Source organism: Pleurodeles waltl, chromosome 2_2 (assembly GCF_031143425.1).
Source record: "Pleurodeles waltl isolate 20211129_DDA chromosome 2_2, aPleWal1.hap1.20221129, whole genome shotgun sequence".
Classification (NCBI taxonomy): domain Eukaryota; kingdom Metazoa; phylum Chordata; class Amphibia; order Caudata; family Salamandridae; genus Pleurodeles; species Pleurodeles waltl.
Genome location: NC_090439.1, coordinates 1163414616 through 1163426961, shown reverse-complemented (window position 1 = coordinate 1163426961; position 12346 = coordinate 1163414616). Strand labels below are relative to the sequence as shown.

At 47.7% G+C, this 12346-nt stretch overlaps 1 protein-coding gene across 1 annotated transcript in view; it reads left to right on the top strand.

Annotated features, from left to right (window-relative positions):
- Window positions 1–12346, top strand: part of LOC138283009 (zinc finger protein 484-like) — a 146700-nt gene that overhangs the window by 104997 nt on the left and 29357 nt on the right. The window contains exon 1 of the mRNA XM_069221125.1: window positions 3–326. The gene's annotated coding sequence lies outside the window, so the exon portion shown is untranslated. Of the gene's footprint in view, window positions 327–12346 lie in introns of the transcript that reaches the window.

Here is a 12346-nt window from a genome sequence, read left to right as displayed (position 1 = left end):
CTCGGCTCGCGATGCAGGACAGGAAGTTCAGACGAAGATGGGACCGGTCTGGGCCCAGAGCTTCCGGTCAGCGTTTACTGATTCTGTAGCTCGTCCGTTCATTGTTTTACTTACCTTGAAGTAGTCTGTCCCAGTCATCCCGCAGGCAGCGTTCACCTGCTCCATGCCCACGGCTTCTAGGCGCTTGTGTGGTCCCCGCACCCCTGACCAGTCTGTGCTGCTACCTCTGAGCCACCTGCCCTCCAGTGCTGCCCTGGACCCCCCAGACTCAGTGATCTGCGGCCCTCTACGGCCTCGGGGGAGAACGAGGACTGAAGCCTGGAGAGGTGAGAGGCCTGGACTGTGCCCCATGTGTGAGGGCTTCTGTGAGCGGGTGATAGAGGAGGGGGGAATAACGAGGGCAGTGGTGCAGGACATTGCTGAAGGTCAGGGCAGGACATCTCAGGAGTGGTGTGTGGTGACACATGGTTCATGGGAGAGATGAGGCATCACTGAGAGATGGAGAGCTGACCATGCATGGGATGTGTCTGGGTATAACTGAAGAGAGATGAGGCATCACTGAGAGATGGAGAGCTGACCATGCATGGGATGTGTCTGGATATAACTGAAGAGAGATGCAGCATCACTGAGAGATGGAGAGCTGACCATGCATGGAGTGTGTCTGGATATTACTGAGAAGAGAGATGCAGCATCACTGAGAGATGGAGAGTGACCATGCATGGAGTGTGTCTGGATATTACTGAGAAGAGAGATGCAGCATCACTGAGAGATGGAATGTGTCTGAATATTACTGAAGAGAGATGCAGCATCACTGAGAGATGGAGAGTGACCATGCATGGGGTGTGTCTGGATATTACTGAGAAGAGAGATGAGGCATCACTGAGAGATGGAGAGCTGCCCATGCATGGAGTGTGTCTGGGTATAACTGAAGAGAGATGAGGCATCACTGAGAGATGGAGAGCTGATCATGCATGGGATGTGTCTGGATATAACTGAAGAGAGATGAGGCATCACTGAGAGATGGCGAGCTGACCATGCATGGGATGTGTCTGGATATAACTGAAGAGAGAGATGCGGCATCACTGAGAGATGGAGAGCTGACCATGCATGGGATGAGTCTTGATATAAACGAAACGAGACATGCAGCATCACTGAGAGATGGAGAGCTGACCATGCATGGGTGTGTGTCTGGATATTACTGAAGAGAGATGAGGCATCACTGAGAGATGGAGAGCTGCCCATGCATGGGATATGTCTGGATATTACTGAGAAGAGAGATGCAGCATCACTGAGAGATGGAGAGCTGACCGTGCATGGGATGTCCGGATATTACTGAAGAGAGAGATGCAGCAACACTGAGAGGTGGAGAGCTGACCATGCATGGGAGTGTCTGCATATTACTGAAGAGAGATGCAGCATCACTGAGAGATCGAGAGCTGAACATACATGGCATGTGTCTGGATATTACTGAAGAGAGAGATGCAGCATCACTGAGAGACAGCTGACCATGCATGGGATGAGTCTTGATAGCAATGAAACAAGACATGCAGCATCACTGAGAGATGGAGAGCTGACAGTGTAAATGACAGTGTGCTACCATATCATGATTTAGTATTATATTTATTAAAAGTGAGTGTTTAAACACAAACTGAGAAACACTCCTGCCCTGATGGCAAAGCTATTAGTAAACTAAGAGACAAGTCATGCATGGATCATGTGTACCCTGTATGTGGGCTAGATTTATTATACATGGAGCAACCGTTTAGTGTATTTAATTAATCAAACAAAAGAGGATTTTTTTACAGCAGGAATGCTGAAATCACATATTTGAAGGTGCACTCATGTGAGAATGAAGAAAAAGGTGACTGTAAATTACAATATTTGCCTAGGATCACACAATTTGAGAACCGTTTCCAGGTCAAGTACATTAAAGTTAGGTAGAGTAGATTAGTAGTGGAGAGCTGACCATGCACGTGTATGTGTTTGGATATTACTGAGAAGAAAGATGAGGCATCACTGAGAGATGGAAAGTTGACGAGTGTTTGGATATTACTGAAGAGAGAGATGCGGCATCACTGAGATGGAGAGCTGACCCTGCATGGGGACATGTCTGGATATTACTGAGAGAGATGCAGCATCCCTGTGAGATGGAGAGCTGACTGCATTGGGATGTGTCTGGATATTACTGAAGAGAGATGCAGCATCACTGAGAGATGGAGAGGTGACCACGCATGGGATGTCTGGATATTACTGAAGAGAGATGCAGCATATTACTGAAGAGAGATGCAGCATCACTGAGAGATGGAGAGCTGGCCATGCATCGGGACGTGTCTGGATATTACTGAAGAGAGACGCAGCATCACTGAGAGATGAAGAGTTGACGAGTGTTTGGATATTACTGAAGAGAGAGATGCAGCATCACTGAGAGATGGAGAGCTGACCATGCTTGGGGATGTGTCTGGATACTACTGAAGAGAGAGATGCGGCATCACTGAGATGGAGAGCTGACCCTGCATGGGTACATGTCTGGATATTACTGAGAGAGATGCAGCATCCCTGTGAGATGGAGAGCTGACTGTGCATTGGGATGTGTCTGGATACTACTGAAGAGAGAGATGCAGCATCACTGAGAGATGGAGAGCTGACCATGCATGGGGGTGTGTTTGGGTATTACTGAAGAGAGATGCAGCATCACTGAGAGATGGAGAGCTGGCCATGCATGGGGACATGTCTGGATATTACTGAAGAGAGACGCAGCATCACTGAGAGATGAAGAGTTGCCAAGTGTTTGGATATTACTGGAGAGAGAGAGATGCGGCATCACTGAGAGATGGAGAGGTGACCATGCTGAAGAGAGAGATGCAGCATCACTGAGAGGTGGAGAGCTGACCATGCATGGGATGTGTCTGGATATTACTGAAGAGAGAGATGCAGCATCACTGAGAGATGGAGACCTGACCATGCATGGGATGTGTCTGGATATTACTGAAGAGAAATGCAGCATCACTGAGAGGTGGAGAGTGACCATGCATGGGAGTGTGTCTGGATATTACTGAGAAGAGAGATGCAGCATCACTGAGAGATGGAGTGCTGACCGTGCATGGGATGTCCGGATATTACTGAAGAGAGATGCAGCATCACTGAGAGATGGAGAGCTGACCATGCATGGGATGTCCGGATATTACTGAGAAGAGAGATGCAGTATCACTGAGAGATGGAGAGCTGACCATGCATGGGGATGTGCCTGGATATTACTGAAGAGAGATGAGGCATCACTGAGAGATGGAGAGCTGCCCAGGCATGGGATGTGTCTGGATATTACTGAGAAGAGAGATGCAGCATCACTGAGAGATGGAGAGCTGACCGTGCATGGGATGTCCGGATATTACTGAAGAGAGATGCAGCATCACTGAGAGATGGAGAGCTGACCATGCATGGAGATGTGCCTGGATATTACTGAGAAGAGAGATGAGGCATCACTGAGAGCTGGGGAGCTTACCATGCATGGAGTGTGTCTGGATATTACTGAGAAGAGAGATGCAGCATCACTGAGAGATGGAGAGCTGACCATGCATGGGGATGTGGCTGGATATTACTGAGGAGAGAGATGAGGCATCTCTGAGAGATGGAGGGCTGACTATGCATGGGATGTGTCTGGATATTACTGAGGAGAAAGATGAGGCACGTCTGAGACTGGGCAGGACCCTGATAGGGAATGTGGTTGGTCATTGCTGAGCAGGGCTTGAAAAATCTCGATCATTCACATTGGCGTATTTCATATTATAAGGTCGAGCTATTTTTAGATTCTCCTGGACCCTTCTGAGTGGACAAAGAACAGGTGTTCTGTTCAGTCAGAAGCTGAATTGGCAATTAAGATGCCTTTAAATCTGCCTTTAAATCTTATTCTTGTCACATTTGCTCTGTGTTCAGAGACAAAGGTCAAAAGTCAGTTTGTCTTCTTGCAATGCAAATACTTTCCCTTGTGACTTCAGAGTTGCAGGATTTTATAAGGTGAACTGTCTGACCTATGTGAAGTGAAAGGCTTTTGGTATCAGCTTTTTCCTAACACACAACATGTATATAACCAAGTTAACTTTACAAACATTTCAAAATATATTCCAGTAGCTGTGGAAGACCGTTTTTTGTACTTCTGTGTGATGAAAACAATATTTTAATAGGATGAAAAAAAGTCAGAACACTTTACTTGGTGATGTGCAAATGATAAATGTTTTTCTGAAACCCAATTTTCACAGATTATTGTTAATATATTATATAGTTTTATCAGTAAAGCTGCAGGTTAGTGGGAAGGTTTTTGGACATTTCTTGGAAATATACTGTCTGTAAATGACAGTGTGCTACCATATCATGCTTTAGTAATATATTTATTAAAAGTGAGTGTTTAAACGTAAACTGAGAAACACTCCTACCCTGTTGGCAAAGCTATTAGTAAACTAAGTGATAAGTCATACATGGATCATGTGTACCCTCTATGTGGGCTAGATTTATAATATTATACATGGAGCAAACGTTTAGTGTATTTCATTAATCAAACAAAAACAGGATTTTTTTTACAGCAGGAATGCTGAAATCACATATTTGAAGGTGTACTCACATGTGAGAATGAAGAAAAAGGTGACTGTAAAATACAATATTTGCCTAGGATCACACAATTTGAGACCTGTTTCCGGGTCAAGTACATTACAGTTAGGTCGAGTAGATTATTCAAGCTACTCGACCTGCGGGTCTAGTTAAATATTTATGATTGTTCGAGGCCTGCTGAGCATCTCACTTATACGAAATTATTAATTGTCACTGCATAGTGTGAACACTATACCAATCCTATATTATAATTTTGTTTTTAAAATGTGCATTGTGTTGTGTGTGTTTTAAAAAAAAAAAAATTTTAATCGCCACAAATTGGAAAGTGCCCTGTGAATCACTTATATGTGAAACCTATATTTACATTTATTTCAAATTGTCCTGATGTCAGATTAGGGATGGGCCTGGATTCAGAAATATAGGGACCCTACCAGACAGTTTTCCACCTTCATGCGTGTACACTGAGCAGGGCAATCCAAACTCTCTTTGTTTACTTTAGAAGTGGTAGACCTTATCCTGTCTGTGCTCTACCCACCTACCAAGACTGTTTACTCTGGTAGTTGGTCATGTTTTGTTTATTGGTGCTCTGAGAAGTAATTATAATTCCCCCCACCCCCACACACACACCTCCCCCCAGCATGTTTGTTTTGTGAGTTGTGCTTTGCTTTTGGCCCTGGTAAGTTTCATTTGTTGTCTCTTTCAGATTTTCTTTTTTGCCAGGTCAGCCATCTTTGATTAAGTCACCTGTTCTGATACAATTCTAGTCAAGGTTGACACTCATTGACCATTTGAGCTTATGCACAGTTGCGCCTTGAGGCTCCTCACGTTAAAGAGTGTCTTCTTATGATCAGCTCTGCTGTTAGTGAGCTGCAGGCCTTATCTGTACCTCAATCTTTTCCATATTCTTCCCAGGCACGCTTGTCTTTTGGATGAGGGCACCCTTCATACCACAGATGCTGGGTCTATTATACACTGACCAGTCCAGTACCTTGGCTATGTTAGCTCTTCCTCTACGCCAACCACAAGCCGAGGTCACCAACATCCCTCCATCTCAGGAGCTCTGTGACAGACTGGCCACCTTCATCCATAGGAAGATCAAGGACATTTACAACTGTTTTGGACCCCAAAACTTGTTGAACCCACCAACTACAACCCCACTAGGATCAGCCGAACCCCCTCAACTCCTGCACACCTGGTTCCCCCCTCATGACAGACAACACCCTCTCCACCATGGACAGCATCAAGTCCAGGTCCCTGACCGACCCCTGCCCACACTACATTTATAACAAGGCCAGCACTGTGATCACTCCCGAACTCTGCAAAACCATCAACTGCTCCCTGGAAGCAGCAACCTACCCTGAAGACTGGAAGCATGCCTAGATTTGCCCTCTTCTAAAGAAACCCACAGCCGACCTGACTCACTTGAAGAACTACCGCCACATCTCACTGCTACCCTTCCCAGCTAAAGTCACTGAGAAAACAATCAACACTTGTAGGAAAGTACCATCTTGCCTGGCATGTTACCCCCATATTTCACTGTATATATGTTGTTTTAGTTGTATGTGTCACTGGGACCCTGCCAGCCAGGGTCCCAGTGCTCATAAGTGTGCCTGTATGTGTTACCTGTGTTATGACTAACTGTCTCACTGAGGCTCTGCTAACCAGAACCTCAGTGGTTATGCTCTCTCATTTCTTTCCAAATTGTCACTAACAGGCTAGTGACCAATTTCACCAATTCACATTGGCATACTGGAACACCCTTATAATTACCTAGTATATGGTACTGAGGTACCCAGGGTATTGGGGTTCCAGGAGATCCCTATGGGCTGCAGCATTTCTTTTGCCACCCATAGGGAGCTCTGACAATTCTTACACAGGCCTGCCACTGCAGCCTGAGTGAAATAACGTCCACGTTATTTCACAGCCATTTACCACTGCACTTAAGTAACTTATAAGTCACCTATATGTCTAACCTTTACCTGGTAAAGGTTGGGTGCTAAGTTACTTAGTGTGTGGGCACCCTGGCACTAGCCAAGGTGCCCCCGCATTGTTCAGGGCAAATTCCCAGGACTTTGTGAGTGCGGGGACACCATTACACGCATGCACTACACATAGGTCACTACCTATGTGTAGCTTCACAATGGTAACTCCGAACATGGCCATGTAACATGTCTAAGATCATGGAATTGCCCCCCCCAATGCCATCCTGGTATTGGGGAGACAATCCCATGATTCCCCAGGTCTCTAGCACAGACCCAGGTACTGCCAAACTGCCTTTTCAGGGGTTTCACTGCAGCTGCTGCCAACCCCTCAGACAGGTTTCTGCCCTCCTGGGGTCCAGCCAGGCTTTGCCCAGGAAGGCAGAACAAAGGACTTCCTCAGAGAGAGGGTGTTACACCCTCTCCCTTTGGAAAAAGGTGTTAAGGCAGGGGAGGAGTAGCCTCCCCCAGCCTCTGGAAATGCTTTCATGGGCACAGATGGTGCCCATTTCTGCATAAGCCAGTCTACACCGGTTCAGGGACCCCTCAGCCCTGCTCTGGCGCGAAACTGGACAAAGGAAAGGGGAGTGACCACTCCCCTGACCTGCACCTCCCCTGGGAGGTGCCCAGAGCTCCTCCAGTGTGCTCCAGACCTCTGCCATCTTGGAAACAGAGGTGCTGCTGGCACACTGGACTGCTCTGAGTGGCCAGGGCCAGCAGGTGACGTCAGAGACTCCTTCTGATAGGCTCCTTCAGGTGTTGCTAGCCTATCCTCTCTCCTAAGTAGCCAGACCCTCTTTTCTGGCTATTTAGGGTCTCTGCTCTGGGGAATTCCTTAGATAACGAATGCAAGAGCTCATCAGAGTTCCTCTGCATCTCTCTCTTCACCTTCTGCCAAGGAATCGACTGCTGACCGCGCTGGAAGCCTGCAAAACTGCAACAAAGTAGTAAAGACGACTACTGCGACACTGTAACGCTGATCCAGCCGCCTTCTCGACTGTTTTCCTGGTGGTGCATGCTGTGGGGGTAGTCTGCCTCCTCTCTGCACTAGAAGCTCCGAAGAAATCTCCCGTGGGTTGACAGAATCTTCCCCCTGCAACCGCAGGCACCAAAGAACTGTATCACCGGTCCTCTGATTCTCCTCTCAGCACGACGAGCGAGGTCCCTTGAACTCAGCAACTCTGTCCAAGTGACTCCCACAGTCCAGTGACTCTTCAGTCCAAGTTTGGTGGAGGTAAGTCCTTGCCTCCCCACGCCAGACTGCATTGCTGGGAACCGCGTGTTTTGCAGCTACTCCGGCTCCTGTGCACTTTTCCAGGATTTCCTTTGTGCACAGCCAAGCCTGGGTCCACGGCACTCTAACCTGCATTGCACGACCTCCTGAGTTATCCTCCGGCGGCGTGGGACTCTCTTGTGCAACTTCGGGTGAGCACCGTTTCGCTCCACTTCGTAGTGCCTGTTCTGGCACTTCTGCGGGTGCTGCCTGCTTCTGAGAGGGCTCCTTGTCTTGCTGGACGCCCCCTCTGTCCCCTCACGCAATTGGCAACATCCTGGTCCCTCCTGGGCCACAGCAGCATCCAAAAACCCTAACCGCGAGCTTTGCAGCTAGCAAGGCTTGTTTGCGGTCTTTCTGCGGGAAAACACTTCTGCGCGACTCTTCACTACGTCGGACATCCACCCTCCAAAGGGGAAGTTTCTAGCCCTTGTCGTTCTTGCAGAATCCTCAGCTTCTACCATCCGGTGGCAGCTTCTTTGCACCCACAGCTGGCATTTCCTGGGCATCTGCCCACTCCCGACTTGATCGTGACTTTTGGACTTGGTCCCCTTGTTCCACAGGTACTCTCGTCTGGAAATCCATCGTTGTTGCATTGCTGGTGTTGGTCTTTCCTGCAGAATTCCCCTATCACGACTTCTGTGCTCTTTGGGGATCTTCAGTGCACTTTGCACTCACTTTTCAGGGTCTTGGGGTGGGCTATTTTTCTAACCCTCACTGTTTTCTTACAGTCCCAGCGACCCTTTACAAGGTCACATAGGTTTGGGGTCCATTCGTGGTTCGCATTCCACTTCTAGAGTATATGGTTTGTGTTGCCCCTATCCCTATGTGCCCCCATTGCATTCTATTGTGAATATACATTGTTTGCACTGTTTTCTATTGCTATTACTGCATATTTTGGTATTGTGTACATATATCTTGTGTATATTTGCTATCCTCATACTGAGGGTACTCACTGAGATACTTTGGCATATTGTCATAAAAATAAAGTACCTTTATTTTTAGTATATCTGTGTATTGTTTTTTCTTATGATATTGTGCAAGTGACACTAGTGGTACTGTAGGAGCTTCACTCGTCTCCTAGTTCAGCCTAAGCTGCTCTGCTATAGCTACCTTCTATCAGTCTAAGCTGCTAGAAACACCTCTTCTACACTAATAAGGGATAACTGGACCTGGCACAAGGTTTAAGTACCACAGGGTATCCACTATAAGCCAGGCCAGCCTCCTACAGGTGCCCCAGGGGTTGAGTACTTATCTCGGGTGGGGTTGAGAACGCACAGGAAAGTGCCATGGAGAGGGTGTAGGGGCCAAAGACTGCCAAAGGAGGCCGGGACATTAACATATCTCTTAAGTCTGGATCTCCTGCAGTCTTTGGTTTTTCTTTGTTATGGAGGCAGAGAGAGTAGAAAACACCTCTCTTACTGACCCGGCGCGGCAGCCCAGGCCAATGAAAAAAGGTTTAAAGAAAGAGTTTATTCAAGATTTTGCGTGGCTTTTGTAAAAATCGTGGCCTTTCTAGAAAAGTCCAGATTTTGTGATTTCTTTGGAAATCGCAAAATCCTGGAGGGTCTATGAGGTTCTGGGAATTAAGATTGGTGGTCCTGACATCAATTAGGTGAGGATGTGGGATTCGAGCTCAGGTTTCCTATTTACACATTGTGCAGTGGAGCGTCTCGATGGACATATCTTTGAGTTTTCCATATAGCTACCATTTTCTATCAGCCTAAGCTGCTAGACACCCCTTTACACTAATAAGGGATACCTGGGCCTGGTGCAAGGTGTAAGGACCCCTTGGTACTCACTACAAGCCAGTCCAGCCTCCTACAACACTCAGCTACAACAACACATCTAGGACAACAACATCCTTGACGTCTCCCACTTAGGATTCAGAACTATCCACAGCACCGAAACCACTCTGCTTGCAGCCACAGATGACATTCGCTCCCTCCTCGACCAAGGACAGACAGCAGCTCTCATCCTACTCGACCTCTCAGCTTCCTTCGATACAGTATCCCACCGTACGCAATTTGCCAGACTCCACTCAGCAGGCATACGATTCAAGGCCCTTTAATGGATTCACTCCCTCCTGACAGACAGAACACAGAAAGTCAGGCTCCCTCCACACCAGTCAGAACCCATAGACATCAGCTGCGGAGTACCCCAAGGATCAAATCTGAGCCCCATGCTGTTCAATATCTACATGATCCCACTTGCCCCCATCGTCAGAAACTTGAGGATGAATATTGTCTCCTATGCTGATGACACCCAACTGATCCTCTCCCTGACAGAGAACCCATCAACAGCCAGGAAGAATTTCAGAGACTGGGTGGAAGCAGTAGCCACCTGGATGAGGAAAAGCTGCCTCAAGCAGAACTTGGACAATACCAAGATCCTTGTCCTGAGACCCTCACCGTTGGCCTGGAACCACTCCTGGTGGCCCTCAACACTCGGAAAGTCCCCCCACCCCTATGGACCACGCACGCAACTTCAGCATCCTCCCCAACTCAAAGCTCCCCATGTCCAGGCAGGTCAACTCCGTCGCCTCCACCTGCTTCCACACCCTCCAACTCCTACGAAAGATCGTCAGATGGTTTCCAACTGACTGCCGGAAAACCATGACACACACCCTTATGACAAGCAGACTTGACTACAGCAACGCCCTCTATGCTGGAACCTCCAAGAAAAATCAGAACAAGCTACAACAGATCCAGAACACCACTGCCAGACTCGTCCTAGACATCCCCCGCTGAGAACACATCACAGAACACCTGAAGAACCTCCACTGGCTCACTGGCGAGAAGAGGATCAACTTCAAACTCCTCATACATGCCTATAGAGCCCTCCACTACGACGGACCCAACTACCTCAACAGCCACACCAACTGGTACTCCCCTCCTAGACCCCTCCTCTCGCCCCAACAGTCGCTCATCAACGTACCCCGAATAAAGAAGTCCTCGGCTGGAGGAAGATCGTTTTCATACCTGGCAGCAAAAAGCTGGAACATCTTACCACCACACCTCAGACAGTCGCCATCACTGCCTCTGTTCAGGAAGGACCTCAAGACATGGCTCTTCGACTGATCTCCGAGGTCACCCCTAAGCATCGTGAGACCCTATGGGTGAGTAGTGCACTATACACGACCTTGCTTGATTGATTGATTGGTGTCCTTCTCAGGAGGAAGAGACTGCACCATTTGGATTCTGGCAAGGATTCCATTTTTTTTTTTACCTTTACAAGACACAGATTATCATCTAGATGACCATGGCTTTCTCAGCTTCAAGAAATACAAGGCTATTCAGAACCTCACAGTATCCCACTGTATCATCCATTGAGCAACATTTGCTATGTCCTTGCAAAGATAGATCTCCATGAGACTGACAGGGCCCATTCCACTAAGGAAAAGGCTGCTGCTTCGACTCTGTCCAAGGTTGTTTCCTGGCCTGGTTTGGCAGTGACGTGGGCCTCGATCCAAACATTTATCAGGCACTACTGCCTCAATTCTGAAATCTTGGAGGTACAGCTTTGGTATTGATTCACAAGTTAAGGAATCTGAAGGTGGAGGCATTCATGAGAAGAACTTGCCTTACCTTTGGTAGCAGTCATTTTCGTGGATACTCTTCAGTCAGATTTCTCACTGGCTCTCTCAGCTCTGTCTGTTTTTGGAATTAGGTTCCAAGTTGAAAGTGCTAATGTGATTCTACAAACCAAGAAGGCCACTTTTAGCTGAACCCTGTGGCTTGACCATGCTATAATGTCATTGTCCTTTTAAAATTCTGGCAACTTTATCCCGTATTTAGCAGAGTGGCTGTGGTACTGATTCCGTTCACCAGGAGAAGGGTCAGGTTCCCAACAAGAAGGCCTGAGGTGTGGGCTATAAGACTCTCAATATCCTGTTGATGCAGGCATGTAGAAAACTGGTGACACGTGGGGCTGAGGTGTAGAGAAATGTAACGAAAGGGGCCGCCATGAGACCAGAGTTTGGCTGCCTGTAGTATTCACAAAAGCGAGGCTGTGAAACTCTGAAGCCCGCTATGGGAGGCTGAGGGGAGCCACCGCAGTCCTAATGCACTAAGGCTTGAGGGCCCAACCAGTTGAAAGAAGGAGAGCAGCTCACTACCAACAACAGGGAGTTGCAGAGCTGAATGGTTTGACACACTATAGAAAGGCAGAGTAGACAGGAATCCGGGTGTTGGGATGGAAACATCCCTTGCATGATGATGGAACTGTACCACTGTCTTGAGTGCCTGAATCCCTGATTTAGATTAAAAAAAAAAAATTGTTGTAGTGGGTGAACACAGATCATGCATATGCACCATGACATAGTCCTTCTCATGGATTGCGTTATTTTTCTGACCTGGAGGGCGCCCACAGCACCACCCCGATAGTGGTGAAATGCTACCACTTTCACCAGGAGTTAAGGGGGACAAGTGCAGTGGTGGCAGAATACTGTGTAGTGGCCATTTTACCTCTGTCACCTGAGTGAGGCCTATGAGCT